The following is a 19,311-nucleotide window of genomic DNA, read 5'->3' as shown; positions in this document are numbered from 1 at the left end:
AGGAGGCTGAGCTGAACCTTTGCTGACATGTGGACTCCCAGGGGAAAATTTATATATAATCTGTCTGAAGTAAACTTGATTTATTTGACATTTGTCTCTTTCGTAAAAGTGAAAAACTGCAAAAAAAAAAAAAGCCTGTTTATTTTAGCTTTACTTTTGTTTGCATTTTGAGAAGGAGGAGGCTTATAATCCTCTGGGCTTCTTAACATCTTCCTGATGATTTTTCTCATCCATCATCTCATCTATCATTCCAGTGTCCCTATGTGGCTAAGAAAAGGCAATTAGCGTTAGCACCATCCACACACTACAGATTGGAAAGCAGAACTCCTCATTGTAAGTGAAGTGCGTTTCCCAAGGTCCCCGCCCTGTCATCCAAACTGGGCCTCCTCTGGATTCTCACCCATTGCCTTGCATTGAGAGGTCAGTGGTGCGGAGACATCTTCACCTTTTCAAACTATGTGTCCCAACCCTCTGCCACTTGGGCAAATGGTTTGCAATCTTGGGAGCTGTTTTCTAAAGAGGCAACATGGTATATGATGAAGAAGCACTAAGCCAGGAGTTGGGAAATTAAGACTCAAATTCTAGCTTCACCTGAAATTTTTCTGTGTTTTACCAAGAGCCTCAGTTTTCTTATCTGCAAAGTGACCTTCGTCATCCTGCACTGCCATCCTCATGAAGCTCTGATGAGGAATGAATGAATAAATTGGCAGAGAACCTGGCGCTTGCAGGGCCATCTTGTTGAGAGGGCTTGTTCTTTTACTGCCCTCTGGTCCCCTTTGTGGAGTTTCAGTGAGCGGCAGGTCCCAGGAAAGACGTGTTTGGAGTTTCCTCCGAGGTTTGGAATTTTGCAAGCCCTCAGCTGCTGAAAAGTGATGAAGCACCTGCGAAGAACTCCCAGTTGATTTCAAGTTTATCTGTAGATAGGAGGCTGGTGAGGTGGACATCAGCCAGGCCCTAAGAGATTGACCTGAGCCTCTTGCCCTGCTCCCCTCACTTACTCTGGCTCTGCAAGTAACCTGATCTCACTCATAGATGCAGCATCTGGAGGCCCAAGGGGGATGATTCAAGAGCCTTCAAAAAGTGCCTCTGTTCACACTTATCTCCTTTCCTAACAGTTCTATAACTGTGCTGTACAGCTATACAGCAACCACTAGCCACATGTAGCTATTGGACACTTGAAATGTGGCAAGTAACTGAGGAACTAAATTTTTAATTTAACTTAATTTGAATTAATTTAAATAGCCACCTATGAACATGCAGATCCAAGTGTTTCTTCTTTTCATTAAGTCTCTGTGTCCAGAAGATCCTTGTTAAAGTGTTTATGTACTATTAGTATTACTATTTTAAAGTGAGGCCATATGGCTAAAAATGAAGTTCTGGCATGTGCATGGGGGTAGAGGAGGGGAGAAGAGAGGAAATGTGCCAGAAAGGCCAGCTTGCTGGCTCCCAAGAGGCCTCCAGGGGAACATCTGGCTCAGTCTCACAGGAGGAGAAACCAGATTTTTCAGGGCAAGGAGAGTCAAATTGATCTTCAGAGGTGGGAGCCCTTTAATCAAGCTCCCAAAACAGATGCAATCTATTAGAAAGCTAGCACAACACAGTACAAGGAAACTAATACTCTTGTCTCCTTCGAGCAGGGTGAGGGTGAGAGAGGCTGGTCATTTTCTATATGGAAACTGAGATCTGAAGTGGAGTTGGTGAGCATGGCCTCAGAGTAAGTAGCATGAAATAATTCACATGATTAATGGGCTATGCAATCATTGCAAGGTGGACCTTATCTGTCCTGGGAATGGTCCAGCTGTGTTTCTGACTACAGCCCTCTCTTCCTGAGTGGTGCTTGAGTGGTTATCAGCAGTTTTTGGTTCTGACTCTACTTTGTTTTCTAAGTGTTCATGGTTAATCAACCCCACATGATTGTCTTAGTCCATTGGGACTGCTATAACTGAATACCATAGACTGAGGGTCCCATAAACAACAGAAATGTATTTCTTACGGTTCTGGAGGCTGGGATGTCCAAGATCAAGGTCGAAGCATCTGCTGAGAGCTCACACCTGGCTCATAGATGGCTGTCTTTTCACTGTGTCCTCATTTGGTGGAAGGGGCAAGGGAGCTCTCAGGGGCCTTTTACATGAGGGCAATTATTCCATTCATGACCTAATCACTTCACATGCCCCATCTCCTAATAGCATCCCAGTGGAGACTAGGTTTCAGCATATGAATTTGGGAGAGGGGGCACAAACGTTCAGCCTATTGTACCCATTGGCACATTCTTTATGTTACATTTAGGTTCCTGTCCTGTACCATACACTCAGGGCACATTTATTTCTTTAAGATGACTTAGCCTGAACAACTGTGGGTTGACATCACAGTTTGTCTCCCAGAAGACAGTCTTATGTCCCATGTTTCCAAAGTCTTGCAGTCTCCAGCTACTGACTGCATGCATTTCTGTGAGGGGTAGCATGTTTATTAGTAGTTGATATCCATGCATGTTTTCTTTAAAAAAAATAGGTTGTGTGATCAGGGTCGATACTTGAAGCGCTTATTGGGGCCATACAGTGACTAAATGAGAGTAGCATGCACGATGTCAGGCTGGTTGGTGTGGACCCCTTGCACATACAGAGCCACAGCTCAGTTCAGGCTGTGTGTAGACACCCTAGAATGTGAGTCCAGAGTTGCCATATCTTCTGATTTTTAAACAGAAGTTAAACATCTGGATATTAATATGAAATCACCTGGTTTATCAAAGTGGGAAATCAATTCAGCTGTAACCCAACACTGAATACAAGCCAAACAAAATACATTAGCAAGTTGGATTTAACCCACGATCTCTGACTTGTAGTTTCTGGGTGTCGTGGGAGGCTTTGGTCTGGGAGTTTGCCATTGTGGGTTCTAGTCCACACTCCGCCTCTACACTGCCACGAGGTGTTGGGGACAGCATATCCCTCGTTGCTGCTCAGACTCCTCCTCTGTGAATTTGACTGTCAGATGGAATGTTATCTAAGGTTTCCTCTTGCTCTGTTCCAGTCTGCTGGGGCTACCTTAACAAAATACCATAGATTGGGTGGCTTAAACAACAGAAATTTATTTTCTCACAATTCTGGAGACCAGAAGTCCAATATCAAGGTCAGCAGGGACTGCTCTCCTTGGTATGTAGATGGTCACCTTCTTGCTGTGTCCTTACCTGTCCTTTCCTCTGTATGTACACATCCCTAGTGTCTCTTTCTCTTCTTATGAGACACTAGTCATATTGGATTAAGACCACATTCTTGTGAACTATGTAATCTTATTACCTTCCTAAAGGCCTGATATGATTTGGTTCTTTGTCCCCAAGCAAATCTCATCTTGAAATGTCATCTCCATAATCCCCATGTGTCAAGGGAGGGATTTGGTGGGGGTGATTGAATCATGGGGGTGGTTCCCTCATGCTGTTCTTGTGATAGTGAGTGAGTTCTCACAAGATCTGATGGTTTTATAAGCGTTTGACAGTTCCTCCTTCACATACTCTCTCTCTCCTGCTGCCTTGTGAAGAAGGTGCCTGCTTCCCCTTCTGCCATGATTGTTAGTTTCCTGAGGCCTCCCCAGCCATGCAGAACTGTGAGTCAATTAAACCTCTTTCCTTCATAAATTACCAAATCTCAAGGAAGTTCTTTATAGCAGTGTGAAAACGGACTAATACAAATCCTTATCTCCAAATATAGTCACATTGGAGGTTAGGGCTTGAACATAAAAATTTGGTGAAGGGGAGAGCAAAGTTCAGTCCACAAAATGCTCAGAGAGTCTGTACTTCATTCACAAGGTCACTGAGGTTAGACTGTGACTCTAACTCGGCCATCTTTCCCTTACCCCTCCAGGTCCACTCTCTATCCTCCTGCACCCGGCACTATGTCTTTCACATATATTTTCCAGAGCAAAACTACAGAGCCCACCTATATTGCCAACCTGCGGTGCTAGCACTGAGGAGTCAAGAGCCCTGTCTTGGATATGGAGTGGCAGAACCGGGCATATGCATACATGCTCTTATGTGGGCAGCTACATAGAGCAGTTGTGCCTGGGAATGCTGCTTTGGTTGGCTTTAGCCAATGAGGAGTCTAAGTAGGTGGTTAGAGGAAAACGAGAATGAGGTTGGGAGAACGTTGCTCCAAGGTTCCTGTGGGCTGTCTGTGAGACCTCACTGAAGGTCACTGCTCCTATTAGACAGCTTCTCTGCCTCCACATTCCACACTTTCTCCCTCTTACCCCCTTAAGCCCCTACTGTTATTCACCCCAGTACACAGCACCCTCCCTCCATGAATTCCCTACCACCTACCACACTCTTGAGAAGAGTCCATTTTCTCAAATCAGCCAACTTGTGGGTGCTGAGATCCTGACCCATACAGCCAGAGTATGAAGGAGCCCATTAGTGGGTCATCCTGTCTATCCCTTCCCCTTGGGTCCTCACCCTCCAGCTTCCAGGCAGCTCTGCCTCAGCCCAAGGCTTGACTAGCTTCCCCCAGGCCACACACTTTTTTCCTGAGGTGAACCACATCACGACTCTTGCTCTCTGAATTAGTTTGCTATTATTCCTTTGCAGTCCCTATGGACAAGGGTGGAAGAAAGAGCTGACTGGAAATTGCAGTTCCCTGCAGCTGAGTTCTGGGATTTGCCTGGCTGAAATGATGTTAGCTCCTTGACCATTTGCCCCAGACAAGTAGGCATTTCCTAGGGACTGTAGAATATGTTTAGAATGAGATCTACTCTGTTCTTTCTCATGGTCACAGACCTCTTGGGGCAGATCACATTCTCTCCTTCATCTATAATACCCACCCTAACAGCCCCCTCCCCACTTTTTATTGAGGTTCCTCCCACTGAAGCTTCAGGTACTGTGCTGGTTATGGATACAGATGAATAGAACAAAATTAGTAATGCTTTCAGTATCCAGAGTAAGGGAAAGGAAGACACGTACATGACAATAATTATAGTGCAGGACAGAGATGGAGTGGAATAAACACTGTAAGAGTTTGTCAAGTGCTAGGGGTTGAGTGTAGCAGCACAGAAGAGTAGTTTAAAGGTGAAGACCCTGAACTCAGGTTGCCTGGGTTCAGATCCTGCTTCACTACTTAATAGTTCTGACATCTTAGACAAACAGCACAGCTTCTTAAAAACTTTAGTTCCTTCATCTGAAAAATATAGGCAGTAATAGGTTATCTTTGCTAGGAATAAATAATATATAATGTTTGTAATATGTTTAGCCCAGTGTCTTGCATATGCTCAGTGCTTAATAAATGTTAGCTTTTATTGCTACTTAGCAAAGATTGTGCAAAGGAGTGGGTTTTGTGGTAATAATTCTTTCTTTCCTTAAAGAATGGGAGGATTTTATGGGCAGGGGAAGATCATTCCAGAAGGACAGAAGCACATGAATAAAGGCACGAGGACAAGTGTGTTTAGGAATTGTCAATTAATCCAGCTGATACATGGTGTCTACTTATTAGGAAAAAGGGCAGGAAAAGCTGGTTACATCCAAATCAAGGACACGGAATATCAGGGTGAGGGGTCTGTAAGTAATTTTGTAAGCAGTAAAGAACCATTAAAAATAAAGATTTTAAGCAGGGCCATGTATACTTAGATAAACTTTAGGAAATTCAATCTGGCAGCCTTTTCTAAACTGGGTTGAAGGTGGAGAAAAAATGTGGAAAAAGAAGGCATGAGGCTGTTACTATTGTCCATGCAAGTAGTAACAAGACTTGTCTTAGGGAAAAGCTGATAAATAATAATCAAACTCCTAATATTTGACAGAACCAGTTTGGCAGGAGGCAGAACACATGCAAATGAAAGTGTTAAGAGCCACACATAGTCAGGGGACAACTGGGAATGAAAAGCGTGCACTTAATCTGACATCAACTAATGATGAGTTAATATTGATTTTTACAAAATTCTGAATTTAACATGTATTTTCCAGATCAAAACTGCAGAGCCCACCTGTATTGCCAACCTGTGCTGCTAGCACTGAGGAGCCAAGAGCCCTGTAGTGTAGATGAGGTGGGAGAACAGGGCGTAGATGCACATGCTCTTATGTGAGCAGCTACATGGAGCAGCTTGTGGCAGGAACTCGAACAGCTGATGACTGTCCCCAAAGAGCACATCTACATGTTTGTTCAGCCCCCCTCACAGCTCCTGCCCCATTCTGACGAAAAAGCCTGCTAACATTTAGTCAGCGTTTTATTTAGAAAGATAGTGCCTTGGCTGGTATTTTCACTTGTGGGAGCTGGCTGTCCTAAATGTAGCAGGAAAGTGCCCTGAAACCCACACACCAGGTCAAAGAAGGTACAGATAGGGCCAGAGTATTCCCTCTGGAAGTGAATGCTAGTCAAGGAATACAGTAAGGATGGAGCCAGAGATACAAAGAGCCCTAATGTCCCTGTCCTCACCTCCAGGGAATAAGTATTTATGAAGCATGGCTGGTTGGGGAATTAGCCATAGGACACTAATGGAAATTCCAAGTATTGAATCCAACAAAACCTGTGAGAACTTAGATTCCTTTCATGTTGATGGGTTGCACTTTCAGATAGAAATGAAGAGGATCATTTCCTTAACACAGAAAAGAAAGAGGTGGTCAAGGTTCTTTTTAGAACCGGAGAGTCTTTCTCCATAGAGCAGGGCAGCCTGGTGAAGCAACCCTAAACTATAGGAAGGAAGACCGTCTCCAACATGACCGGGCGCAAGGAGCTGTCCGTGGTGCTGCAGCGACCCTTGCGTGAGCCCTCTTGGAAGGTGTCTATTAGCTGCCCTGTGACAGGTGCTATGTCAGGTACTTTACACACACTGCATCCTTTAGTCTTCACAGCAACCCTTCACTGTTAGTGTTTTTATCAGCCTTGTTTCTACAGATGAAGAGACTAATGCTCAGAGCTTCACTTTCTGCCTTATCCAATTTGGATGTTATGAATAACATTTTCAGACATCAGATATGAGGAATTCCAGCCTAGCAAAGACAGCATATTTGTTAACACCATTTCTCTGGTCTAGATAAAGATATTTTGTTTCTTTTGGAGGTGGAGGTGGTGGGAACTTACACAAAAGGCAATAGAGTTTAAGTCATAGGAGAGTCTTTAAAGAGAAAGATTAAGCATGTATACCCATATTTTAGACTGTTGATTACAAAGTCGTTCAGGAACTTTAAATATGTTTGTTAAAAGAGAAGAAAAAAATAACCCCTCCTAATTAGAAGAAAGCAAATCATGAGTTTCTGTAAAAATCAGCAAGACCTTGTTACTCTTTAACAATTTTCTATTTTCTTTTTCCTGGGTATAAGCTGGAAAAAAAAAGCCTCCAAGGCGGAAAAGGTAGAGAGCAAATAAAGGCCCATCTTTCATTAATTTGGGAGAAATCTTTGCTAGGGCAGTTGAAGCCTTAATAAAGAAAAATTCACGTGGGCTTTTGATGCCAAACATCACTAAATCTCAGGATCTAAAACATCATTTAGGCTAGGGAAAGGATTTTACTCAAATCCCAATGTTGCAAAAATTCAGGAGGTGTTCTTAATGCATAGCATTTAAGCTAGGACCAAGGCTGAGACCAAGTGAGGGGTTCTCAACGTGGGTCCATAGACCTGGGAGATGGGGGAGGAAAGAAGTCCATGGATGGGCTCTGGACAGTCTATGCATACCTTAGAAATGTAGGCAAAATGTTGTTTATAAATGCATTTTTACAGGAGGGGGGTGAGAGCTGTCAAGATAGTCTCAAGACGTCCAGAAACATCCACAAAGTAAGGATCTACTCGTTTAAATATTCACTCAAGAAAGTTAAGTCTTGGCGAGTAAAGCATCTAATTATATCTATGTATTTATATTTCTGGGTTTGAAATAGGCAGCCCCTATCAGTATAACATTTGTGATAATTCAGATTAATGCTTGTACTTGTATATTTTAGTAAAGAATTCTAATTTTACGGGAGATGGGTCTAATTAAGTAGAAACCGTATGTTGTTTTTTTCCAATTAAATGTATTCCTCAAGGGAGCCTACAAAGTGAGAGAAAACATCAGTCAGGAAAGACCTGATGAGAGCTCATCATGTGGCAAAGCTATCACTCACTTGCCTGAAATTCGATAAGGCTTCCTATGTTAGACATTCACATTCTAGCACAAATTCTGGAGGTCACTCCATGTCCCCATCTATCACCATGTGGCCCATTAGCCATTGCAGAGACAGGGGAGCAGGGGCAGCACCAAGTGGAGCCCACTCTCCTTTCTGCCCACTCAGCAAAGTTGTTTACTAAACCCTGGTGGCCAAACGTTTTATTCAGCTAGAGGAAGGTAAGAATCAGGACACAGCTTGATTTTTAAAACCCACAGATTCAACCTGGACGAAGAATGGGTGAGTGCATATAAACTTCTCTTCTTCCTGAACTTCTACCCTCTGTCTTTGCCTGACTTACTATACAGTGATTTAAAGAGCAATGTGTGAGTGTGTGTGTGTGTGTGTGTGTGTGGCCACACCATCCACGAAGAACATTTGATTCCTCTCAAGTGTCTTTGACAGCTCAGTGAGCTGACATAACCCAGAAAAATGTGCTGTTATTTTGATAAGGACAGAGATGCAAGTATAGCTTAGTTATCTCAGGGTTTCCCTGAAAAGAGCTAAACTTACTGAAGGCAAAAAGGGTGTGATCAATAGGCTGTGATCCATGGGGTCCTAAAAGCTTCTAGGGTCCTAGGATGTTGGGGATTCTGGCAATGTGGAGGATATAAAGGGCATAAACTTGTCCAGCATGGTCACTTTATTTCAGGACAGAGGCAGGTGTGAATGGGAGGCAGCTGGGATCTGGAATGAGTCCAACCCTGCGAGATAAAGCAGGTACAAGGGCTACAGATCTAGTTTTAGAGAAGTTGGTGGTGAGGGGATGATGGCAAGTCAGAATTTTCAAAGGGGAGCTGAGGTTGTCAGTACCTCATTTCCCAAGAGTGAGGTATTGGGCAGGTGTGCTAGGCCCTAGTGTGTCAGAGTCTTAGCAGGGAAGACCACAGAGGCCTCCCAGAACAACCCCCACAGGGGTCAAATGTATAATCCAAGGAAGATCCGAAGCTGGAACCCAGTGTCTTGACTGTCCAGTCATTGCCCTTGTCACTCTCCTGCATGTGTCAGGTCCCACTCCCTACTCTCCTGCCTTCTACTGCCCTTCCCCAACTCCACAGTGTGATGAGGCCAGGAGCTGCTCATGACTTGTATAGCTCCCCAGTAGGGAGGACCTGGAAAGGTTGTTCTTTCTTGGTTGGCCACAGTCTACCGGGAGGCCAGCAGGTGTGAAACCAGCTTGATTTTATGGCTTTCTTGGTAGCTACTGAAGCCCCCACAGCAATGAGATAGCAAACATAGAGCATGTGCCAGGAACTGCTCCAGTGCTTCATATGTCTGATATTTAACCATCTCAACATCCCCATGTGATAAGCACTGTAACTTTCCCTATTTTACAGATGAGCGACCTATGAACAGAGACGTTAAGTAACCTGCCTAACATCACACCAGTGACGAGTGGCAGAGCTGAGATTCAAGCCAGACAGTCGGGGTCCCGAGTCCACGCTCTTCACCACTGTGTTATCCTGCCTCTCGACTCTTAGAACCACGCATTAGGCTGCCCTTCTCCTACATAGTAGTATTTTTTCCCCCAAAACTAAGCATTGCCTTTGCTTACCCCAAATCTCTCTCACTCAAAGGAGAAAGCAGGAGAATGCCTTTGGGCATTCATCAGGATGTATATTAAAGGGAGGGGTGCAGAATGAGCTCTGCTTCGAGGTTCCATTTCACCACTACTTTCTGCAAGTTGGAAATGATGAGGAATTCCTAGTGGAATCCCCCAGTTTCTTTGACTCCTACCTTGTTGCTCAGCAAGAGAGAGAGGTGGTCTGTCATGTTGTCTCAGCTGACACAGGTGACGAGGAATAGCACCTACAGAGAGGGTGGATGGGGCATCATTTCTGAAGCAGCATAAACTGACCATGTCCTAGTGCCAGCAAATGCCACCTCCAACCCCTCTCTGGGCCTCAATCCCAGAGACAGGGAACCCTTGTTGGTGTATAGGAAAGTGCATCTTGGTACTCAGACCTAGGGATATTGAGACCTACACTGCTGTGAAGTTTCGTGTGAACTCCACAACCTCGTGTTGTGAAGTTTTCGTTTAAATAAAACTGATGGTGACTTCTTGAATTAAAGAACTGAGAGCATTCAACTTGTAAGTCAGTGAGCTGGTAATTTCCTTTATCATGAGCTTCATGGCTTCTTGCTTATAGTAATTTTACTATAAAATTTAAGTATTATCAAGAAGCTGAACATTGTTTTTCCAAGTCATTGAAGTAAATTTATGGTACAGTGGAGTTGTTACATTACATTCCCAACAAGTGAAAAAGAAAATCTGATGAAGAGTATGTCCCCTTTCCTAGCGAAAGTGTTTTTGTGCATGAGGCTAAATCTACATGTATTACATTGAAGCATGCAAGAATGAAATTTGACCTCAGGAATGAGAGATACACGGAGAAACTTGTGGTCATAGTTTCCAGATGCCTTGAGGAAAAGTCAACTGTATGGGAATCTGAGATTTGATCTTATTTTCAGCCAAACACTATGATGCACAGCACTAGCAAAACATTAATGCCATTAGTACTTGGTCTGAATTCCATAGATGTGTTGAAGTTGATGGCAGATACGTGAGAACTTCTTTTCTCCACTTCATTTAATGTGCCTCTCTCTCATAGAATCATAAAATGTCAAAACTTAAAGCAACCTCAGAGATCCTCTGTTCTGTGCAGATAAAGAAACTGAGGCTCAGTGAGGGAGAGTGACTTATCCAAGTTCACGCTGTAAATTACCAGTAGAGCTGGGAACCCAGGTCAGCTAATACTTTGGGGACAGTACACATGACCCTTCCCCAGCTCTATCTTCAGCCTTTCCCTAGAGGTTGAAATGAGATTGATTCTTTCACCCATTAATTCTGAGCTATGATCATGCCCTCCCACCTAAAAGCATCTTCATGGCCCATCAATATTAATGGATAGTGAATGTGTGGACTTTGCTACAGTTCATAAACACAATGGGGGCACGCTTTATACACAAAAACGTGTGCATTTTGAATTCTTTGGAGATTTATTTAGATTTAACTCTTGCATTCTTGAATCTCTAGTCTTTCAGCAAAGCAATAAGCTTGCAGCTGGGAACAATCAGTGACCAGATTGGAGCAGAGGGTGTAGATTACACTGACCCCAGCCTTCAGGGACACATTGACAGTGTAGCCCAGAGGGCTGCTTCTCAAGGAGAGCTGCTAAAGAACTGCATCCCAACCTACCCAGCCAGCCCTACTGCCCACCATTCTCCCTGGGGACCTGGCCTTTGGAAGCCCCCAGATTGTCACTTCCACTGCATTTTGTTGGTCAAGCAGGTCACTAAGGCCATCTCAGATGCAAGGAGAGGGAGTAGCCTATGTATGCAGGGAGGGCAGGCATTGACAACGCCCATCTTTGCAGACTATCTAACTACAGTAAGCAGACACATTATCGTAGAGGGAAACCTACCTGCCCCTTCCTTCACTAAGTTAGCGACTGCACTGCTAGCACTGAGAAGAGCTTCAATACTAGGAAATATTTGGGGGAGGTAGATGGCAGGAAGAAGAAGAGAGAGAAGTCATTAGTTTGAGATAATGGTTAAGGAATTAAGCCTGGGGAAGATAAGGCAGGATGTAAATTGTGGATATTAGGCAGGTAGGGGTGGGGCAAGTGCTGGAGAAAAACTTTGTCTAATTCCTTTACGGGCTCAGCATCTGTTGGGGTGGATTGGAGACAAAGGCTGGCACAGTTCAAAAAAGTATGGCAAAACATATTTGTTTATTATTTATATCACATACAATTGTAATGAAGATTATTTTCAAAGATAAAAAAAGCATCCAACATCCCACCAACTGGACACAGTTGTGTTCATTTTTCTTTTCAATCTTGATTCTTCCTTAAATATGTTTTATTTCTCTGTCATCATCCTGTGTTGGGCATGTGTTCTGGGCTTTTCACCTGGGCTCATTTTACAAATGCTGCTCTGATGTGAGCTGCCTTCTTTTTCTACATCCTTTTAGAGGCTACATTTTATTCCAGTCGAGGGAGATTTGTTATGGGCCAATGATCTGAGCATGATTAACCAGGGTGACTCAGGTCTCCTGTGGTCCTGCCACCCACTGGTGAATGGGTAAGGCCCTGGGGAGGCTGGACCTGGCCCGTCCCGGGCTCTGGGGAGCTCTGTCCCTGCCCAAGATGCCCTGCTGTGGTTGAAGCCCTCAGGGTGCTCTGTGAATGTTTACAGCTGCCAGCAGGAACCACTCTTCCTTTAAGCAGGGAGGCAAGCTGAGTTTTTTCCTCCTTTTCTTTTCAACCTTTCAAGGAGTTTGTTGGTTTCTGAAAACTATTAAGCTAGGGCACAAAGGTTTAGATTTCTCATCTCTTACAAGGGCTTACATTTCTTCCGGGAAGGGGGATTTAATTTTACTGTTGTAGCAATTTTTCACCACAAGAATCTGCTGACTTCTTTTTCTGATACTGAGATGCCAGGCTTGGCACATTCTGGGCAGGTGGAGGGCATCCCCCTCTCTCTGCAATGTCCTCTGCTCTCTGCCCATTTAAATTCCACCTATTCTTCAAAGCCCATTTCACATCCTTCGATGTCCTCCTTGAAGCCCTCCCTGGCCTTTTGCACCCATACTCAGGTTTCTGACATCTTAAAATATTTACCAATTGCTCATGGTCACATTCTCCTGGAAGGCATCATGGTGTCATAAACATACCCTGGGCTGGAAAGCAGGATACTTCAGATCTTGTCCCACTGCTAACCATCTGTGTGACCTTGGGTGAGTCTTTGTACTCCCTGGGCTTTAGCTTCTTCCATTTTAAAAAGAGGGCTAATCTCTGTTGTTCATTTCTGCTATGAGTCTATGATCCAAGTTCTTTGACCCTTGAGGTCACCCTTGCACATCACTCTAGAGACTGTGGAAATTGGCCTGGTTAATTTATGCTTATTTCCTCCAATGACCTTGAATCTTTCTGCTCATAAGACGTCATTTGGACAATGTGAAAATGTGCTTGCTATTGAAAACATGGATTGGGTCTCTTCCACAGACTTCTTCATCTCCTACCCCTGCTTATCTACTTATTTTCATCCAATAAGTAGACTTCAGACTTTGTTCTTTCTTGTGGTTGATGCTGAGTCTCTGACTATGACACAATGCTGCAAATGGAAGCATACTTTCTAAAGGCTATACTTCAAACACTCTATTAACGCAACACGCCACATACCAATCCCAGTAGAATGCCCACAAACCAATTTGGCTCGTCTTTGATGAGACAGAGATGCAAGGTAATAACTACTCCTCTCCAAGGGAGAAGGGATTAGTGGGAGGGCGGCTGAGTTCCTGCCATCTCCATCACTGGAGCATGAAGGCCCACTGCAAGGACAAGCAGTCTGCCCTGGACATCCATGTTTGCTCAGCTTAAAATTGCTCAAGATTTGGCTGTGCTAATAAAGAGGATAGGAACAGTATTGAGGAAGATGGACATGATTTGGCTTAAAATCAGAAAAAGCTAGAAATTTCTAAGGCTGGTTTTATGTCCAAAAATGTGAGGCCTTTGGGGGGAACCACCATGGTGGTTAGCCTGTGGCCACCAAATGAGAGAACCTCCTCATTACCCAGTCAAAGCCTCCACCTGCTCTCAGATTCCCTCCTCTTCCATCCTTGGCACAAATCCTACATTTCCCTCTTCTGGTACCCCATGCTCTTTCCTCTGCTTGGGATGCACTGGCCCAAATCACCCCCCTCAACATTCCACTCACTCACTGGGGCAAAAAGAAACTTACATAATGCCTCTACTATGGGCTTTGGAGTCTCCATGACTTCAGTTTAAATCCCAGCTTTTCTTCCTCTAGGGCAGGTGACTTAACCTTTCTGAGTAGCCTCCATTTTCTCTTTTGTAAAATGGGGCTAATTATCCCTGCCTTGCAGGGTTGCAGTAAGGATTATATGAGACAGTGAAGACTTGCAGCATTGAACACAGTGTATCACAGGGGCCCAATGAGCAGCGTTCTCACCATTGTTTTCCTTCTGTAAACCTTTTATGGGCAATAGTATGGTGTTGTATTTATGTAGGCAAAGAACCTATCCCACTGCTAGACAGAAAACTTCTTGAAGGTAATAATTATTTGACACTATTGTTGATCCCTTTCAATGCCAAGCACGGAGCTTTGCATAGAGTAAATTCTTAATATACTTTGTTCAAATGATTTTGCCTTTTCCCTCCCTCTGATTATACCCAACAAAGACATGAGAAAGTCATTGTTGAAAAAACAGGGCAAGAAATAATTTCTTTCTACATTTTTAGGCCACATTTTATTAAGAGTGCAACTTTGGGGTCTTGCCTCTTAAACTGTAAATCCAGGGAGGAGGGAGGGGATGGAGACCATGACCTTTTATGTGTGCTTTCAGTATTTACTGCTCTGCGGGGCACTTGCTGAATATTTAAGTGTGTTGCTATTCAGGATAAAAGCTTGTAGAGTGACAGATCTGGGAGCAGAAAGGCAACTTGGTAATGGATTTTATCTCAGACAAATGCAAGAGAAAGCCTGCTTAAAGGCTATAATTGCCCCAACTACTCCAGCCCCATCCTGCAATCGTGTTCTCCCCTCACCACTGCAGCTCTGGGATCCTTTCTGTGATAAGCCCCTGGGCCTCACTCTTCACTCCTCACCACTAGGAGGGAGAAGCCTAGTGGATGAGCAGCCTCTTTCCTGGTATGTCAAGTTGAGATCCATTGTGCAAGACTTCCCTACATTCCAGCCGATGAGGAAGCTGTGACCTGATCTGACTGTGGATTGAATGTTGTTAACCCTGGCAAGATACAAAAAAGCTCAGGTCAACAGAGGCAGCATAGCACAGACTTGTGATTAAGAGCAAAGACTTGAGTCAGACTGCCTAAATTTGCATCCCATTTCCATCCCTTGCTTGCTTGTAACCTTGGACATGTTATTCAATTTCATTGAACCTCAGCTTCCTTATCTGTAAGATGGGAATGATAGAAAGAATGCCTACTTCGTAAGTTAATTATGAGGCTCCAAGGCACTATCATAAGTTAAGTTACATAGAACTGTGCCTCAAATATAGTAAGAGCTATGTAAGTATTGGCTATCATTATTTTAGCCATTCCCCTAAATTGTATGAAAAGCCGTGTATCTCATGTTTCCTTTGTGCCTTAGCTTGGTTGATTCTTATTCCCGTACAGTGAGGTGAGCCCCAGGGTTGAAAGGGTCAACTTCTGCAGTGTCCACGCAGGAGATGAAGGTAGATATGGCAGCAAGGATGGAATAGAGGAGACGGATAAGGGACATGTATAGGAGGAACTCATGGCAGTTACATGTGGAGCTGAGGGAAAGGGAAGATCCTGGCATGTCACCCAGGGGACCAAGGCTCAAGATCTTTGGGATGATGTCATAAATGAGATAAGGGATGCCACAGGAAGAAAGGTTCCTGTGGGGATATTGAGCTTGGGAAGTCAATATTGGGACAGCAGGTGGAGATGCCCCCAGAATGTTGAAATTATGATTTTGGAGCTTTGGAAAGAGGTCCAAATAGAGCTATAGATTTTAAGAGTCACCAGTATTTGTGGTGAACTCTATGAGAACCAGTAGGATCCTTCAGACAATTTGCTACAAAATGTTGAGTGTCTGATCCAGGGCCAGAGAGCAAATATTTCAGGCTTTATGGGCTATGCAATCTCTGTTGCAAGTACTCAACTGTATCACTGGTTTGACAGTAACCATAGACCATATGTAAATGAATGGGTGTGGCTGTGTTCCAATAAAACTTTATTTACAAAACAGATAAAGAGTCCACACCTACCCTACTCCAGATCAGCGTCTTACACATTGCAGGTATAGGATAACTATTTGTTGGATTAATCTACTAGCTCCAGAAATTGTCTCAAGTTCAGGCAGATTTTAAAAAAAAAAAAACAAATTTCTAGGTGCTCAAAGTTTTGTTAATGACACTTGAAAACAGTCACAAAAACAGGTGAGGGTGCTTGAATTTCTGCTGCTATATATAAAACAAACCACCATGAATTACAGATATACTGTTGGGTTGTGAAATATCCAGCCAGAAACCTTTTCTGAACCAAGTCCTAGGCCCTCAGCCAAGTATGATAAATCAGACGGGTGAATTGCAGGGCCAGGTGATGTGAGAACCATTCGATTTTAAACCTCCTGAGGGCCGATGCAGGTGGGTAAGGTGAGAAGCTTTGACTTCCAGAATTGCACTCTTAGAGCCCCAGGGACCTTGAATGGCACTCTTGTTATGTCCAGGAAATCAACTGCAAATGTGTTTAATAATTAAGAAACTGCCCACAAGTATTGACGCTTCCATTGCAAAGAAGTGGCGATGGGAGGAAATGGGAGAAAATCAGCACTAGAAGAGGAGTTGAAGTCGTGTGAGGGAGTGGGCATTTTTCACTCATTTCTAGTCATAGAAAATGAGAGAGAGAGAGAGAGAAAGAGAGAGAGAGAGAGAGAGAGGCTTCCCCACAAACAATAGAGTGATACAGCGGATTATGAGTAGAAGTTATTAAAAGAGTTGAGTTGACACAAGAGCTGAGGGTTTCAGCTACTAAATTAAACTTAGTAGTAACTCAGGTGAACCACCCCGAGGACAGTTCCCATTCCTTCTTGTCTTACACTTTTGGTTGGTAAATCAAACCACCCAAGTCTCTCTTTTGCTTTTGAAGTCTGAACTGTACATCTCAATTCTTTGATCACCTTCCTGGGGACAATTCCAAGGTCTTGGACCTCAAGCAATGGGAGAAAACCTAGAGAGCAGACTGATGGCTGCAAAAAGAATGTGTCTTAAGAGCTTAATGAAGCCCAGGGTTCCCGGGCAGGCTGTGTAACTGTGAGATACTGAGAGTTTGTAGTTGCAGTAACGGTAGTAGCTGTGTCATGTGCCACAAAATTATGTTTAAGTTAATGACATAGATGTTGGTGGTTTCATAAGATTATAATGGAGCTGAAAAATTTCTATTGCTTAGTGACATCTTGATGATCCTGACCCTGCATAGGCCTAGACTAATATGTGTGTTTGTGTCTTAGTTTTTAACAAAATAGTTTTAAAAAATTTAAATAGAAAAAAGATGCTTATAGAATAAGGATTTAAGAAAAATATTTTTGTAAAGAAAGAAATATTTGAAAGCAAATTTTTTGTATAGCTATATAACATGTTTGTGTTTTAAGCTAAGTGTTACACATGTCAAAAAGTCAAAAAAAAGTTTTAAGTTTATAAAGTAAAAAAGTTACAGTGGCTAAGGCTAATTTATTATTAAGGAAAGAAAAAAATGTAAATAAATTTAGTGTAACCTAAGTGTACATTGTTTATAAAGTCTACAAGTAGTAATAATCTATGCCTTCACATTCTGTCACCACTCACTCATTGACTCACCGAGTACCACTTCCAATCCTGCAAGCTCCACTCATGGCAAGTGCCCTATAGAGTTGTGCCATTTAAATCTTGTATACTCTATTTTTACTATACCTTTTCTCTGTTAGATATATTTAGATACACAATAGTTACCATTGTATTACAATTGCTTACAGTATTCAGTACAGTAACATGCTGTACTTGTTTGTAGCTTAGGAGCAATAGGCTGTACTATAAAGCCTAGGTGTATAGTATATAATCTAGGTTTGTGTAGGTGGACTGTATAACATTGGTGTAATGATGAAATCACCTATCGACACATTTCTCAGTATGTGTCCCTATCATTAAGTGACACATGACTGTATATGCACATATATACATACATAAACATGCATACATGTTTACATGTGTGTATATATGTATGTATGTGTGTATATGTATAGTATATTTGTGTGTGTGTGTTTATACATATGTATCTATATTTGTATTATGTACACTGACACGTTTCTTTTTTTCTTTTTCTTAAAGACAGGGTCTTGTTCTGTTGTCCAGGCTAGAGTGCAGTGGCACAATCACAGCTCATTGCAGGCTTGAAATTCTAGGCTCAAGTGATCCTTCTGCCTCAGCCTCCTGAGTAGTTGGGACTATAGGTACACACTACCATGCCCAGCTAATTTTTAAATTTTTTTGTAGAGACAGAGGTCTCGCTTAGTTACCCAGGATGGTTTTGAACTCCTGGCTCCAAGTGATCCTCCCACCTCAGCCTCACAAATTGCTGGGATTACAGGTGTGAGCCACCATGCCTAGTGAATAAGTAATTTTTTTTTTTTGAGATGAGTCTCGCTCTATTGCCCAACCTGGAGTGCAGTGGTGCGAGGTCAAGAGATCAAGATCATCCTGGCTAACATGGTGAAACTCCATCTCTACTAAAAATACAAAAATTATCTGGGTGTGGTGGTGTGTGCCTTTAGTCCCAGCTACTCAGGAGACCAAGGCATGCCCTATAATCCCATGGCATTCAACCCTCTGATCCTTCTGGACAGGTCCCCTTTCTCTCATCAGGGCATTGCACATGCATTTTGCACCAACTCAAATACCTAATGGATGTCTATCTATGCTTTAAAACCCAGTCTATTTGCTACTTTCTGTGTGAAAGCTTACCTGATCTCCACTTCATTTCTCATGTCTTCTGCTGTTTCTGTAGTATGCCACTTATTACTTTATTATAATTATTTGGGTATGACTTTGGGGTTGTATCTAGACTGAATCTTAGCTCTTCTGTTTTTTATCTGTGTGGCTTTTGTCAAGTTATTTTAACTTCTTTGGGCCTCAGTCTTACAATCTGTAAAATGTGGATGTTAAGAAGAACTACTCATAGGGGGTTGGGAGCTCTCAATGCAATTATATGTACCAGCAGGCTTACTTAGCACAGTACCTAGTACATAGTAAGTATTCAATAAATTATAACTTTTCTTTTCCACTTCACCTTGAGCTTATAAAACTTAGGGATATAACTCAAATATCTTGGTAAATAAAATGCCTGGCTTTGCTACTACAGTATGGCTGCTTCCAGTTTTATGTTGCTAATAAAAACACACTCCAGTGAAAAGTAGGAATGAATATTTTCCAGGATTGACTATAATGTTAGGACATAATGCAAGTATCAAAAAAATTTTTAAAAAATCAAAATCTTACCAAGCATCTAATCTGACCACAATGGACTAAAACTGGAAATCAACAATAGAGGAACATTTTAAACTATACTAATATATATATAAATTAAACATGCTCCTGAATGACCAATGGGTGAAGGAGAAAATTAAGAATAAAATTTAAAAATCCTTGAAACAAATGAA

General features: G+C 42.7%; 1 long non-coding RNA gene across 10 annotated transcripts in view; it reads left to right on the top strand.

Moving 5' to 3' along the window:
* Window positions 1-19,311, top strand: part of LOC139359884 (uncharacterized) — a 209,466-nt gene that overhangs the window by 174,529 nt on the left and 15,626 nt on the right. The window contains exons 6-7 of one of the 10 annotated variants that reach the window (XR_011616484.1): window positions 255-420; window positions 1,638-1,714. The exons of the other annotated variants lie outside the window; for them this stretch is intronic. This is a non-coding gene — a long non-coding RNA (uncharacterized lncRNA). The remainder of the gene's footprint in view (window positions 1-254; window positions 421-1,637; window positions 1,715-19,311) is intronic. 10 annotated transcript variants of the gene reach the window in all.

This window comes from Macaca nemestrina, chromosome 18 (genome assembly GCF_043159975.1).
Source record: "Macaca nemestrina isolate mMacNem1 chromosome 18, mMacNem.hap1, whole genome shotgun sequence".
Taxonomy (NCBI): domain Eukaryota; kingdom Metazoa; phylum Chordata; class Mammalia; order Primates; family Cercopithecidae; genus Macaca; species Macaca nemestrina.
Note: the sequence above shows the minus strand (reverse complement) of the source record. Positions and strands in the feature narration are given on the sequence as shown.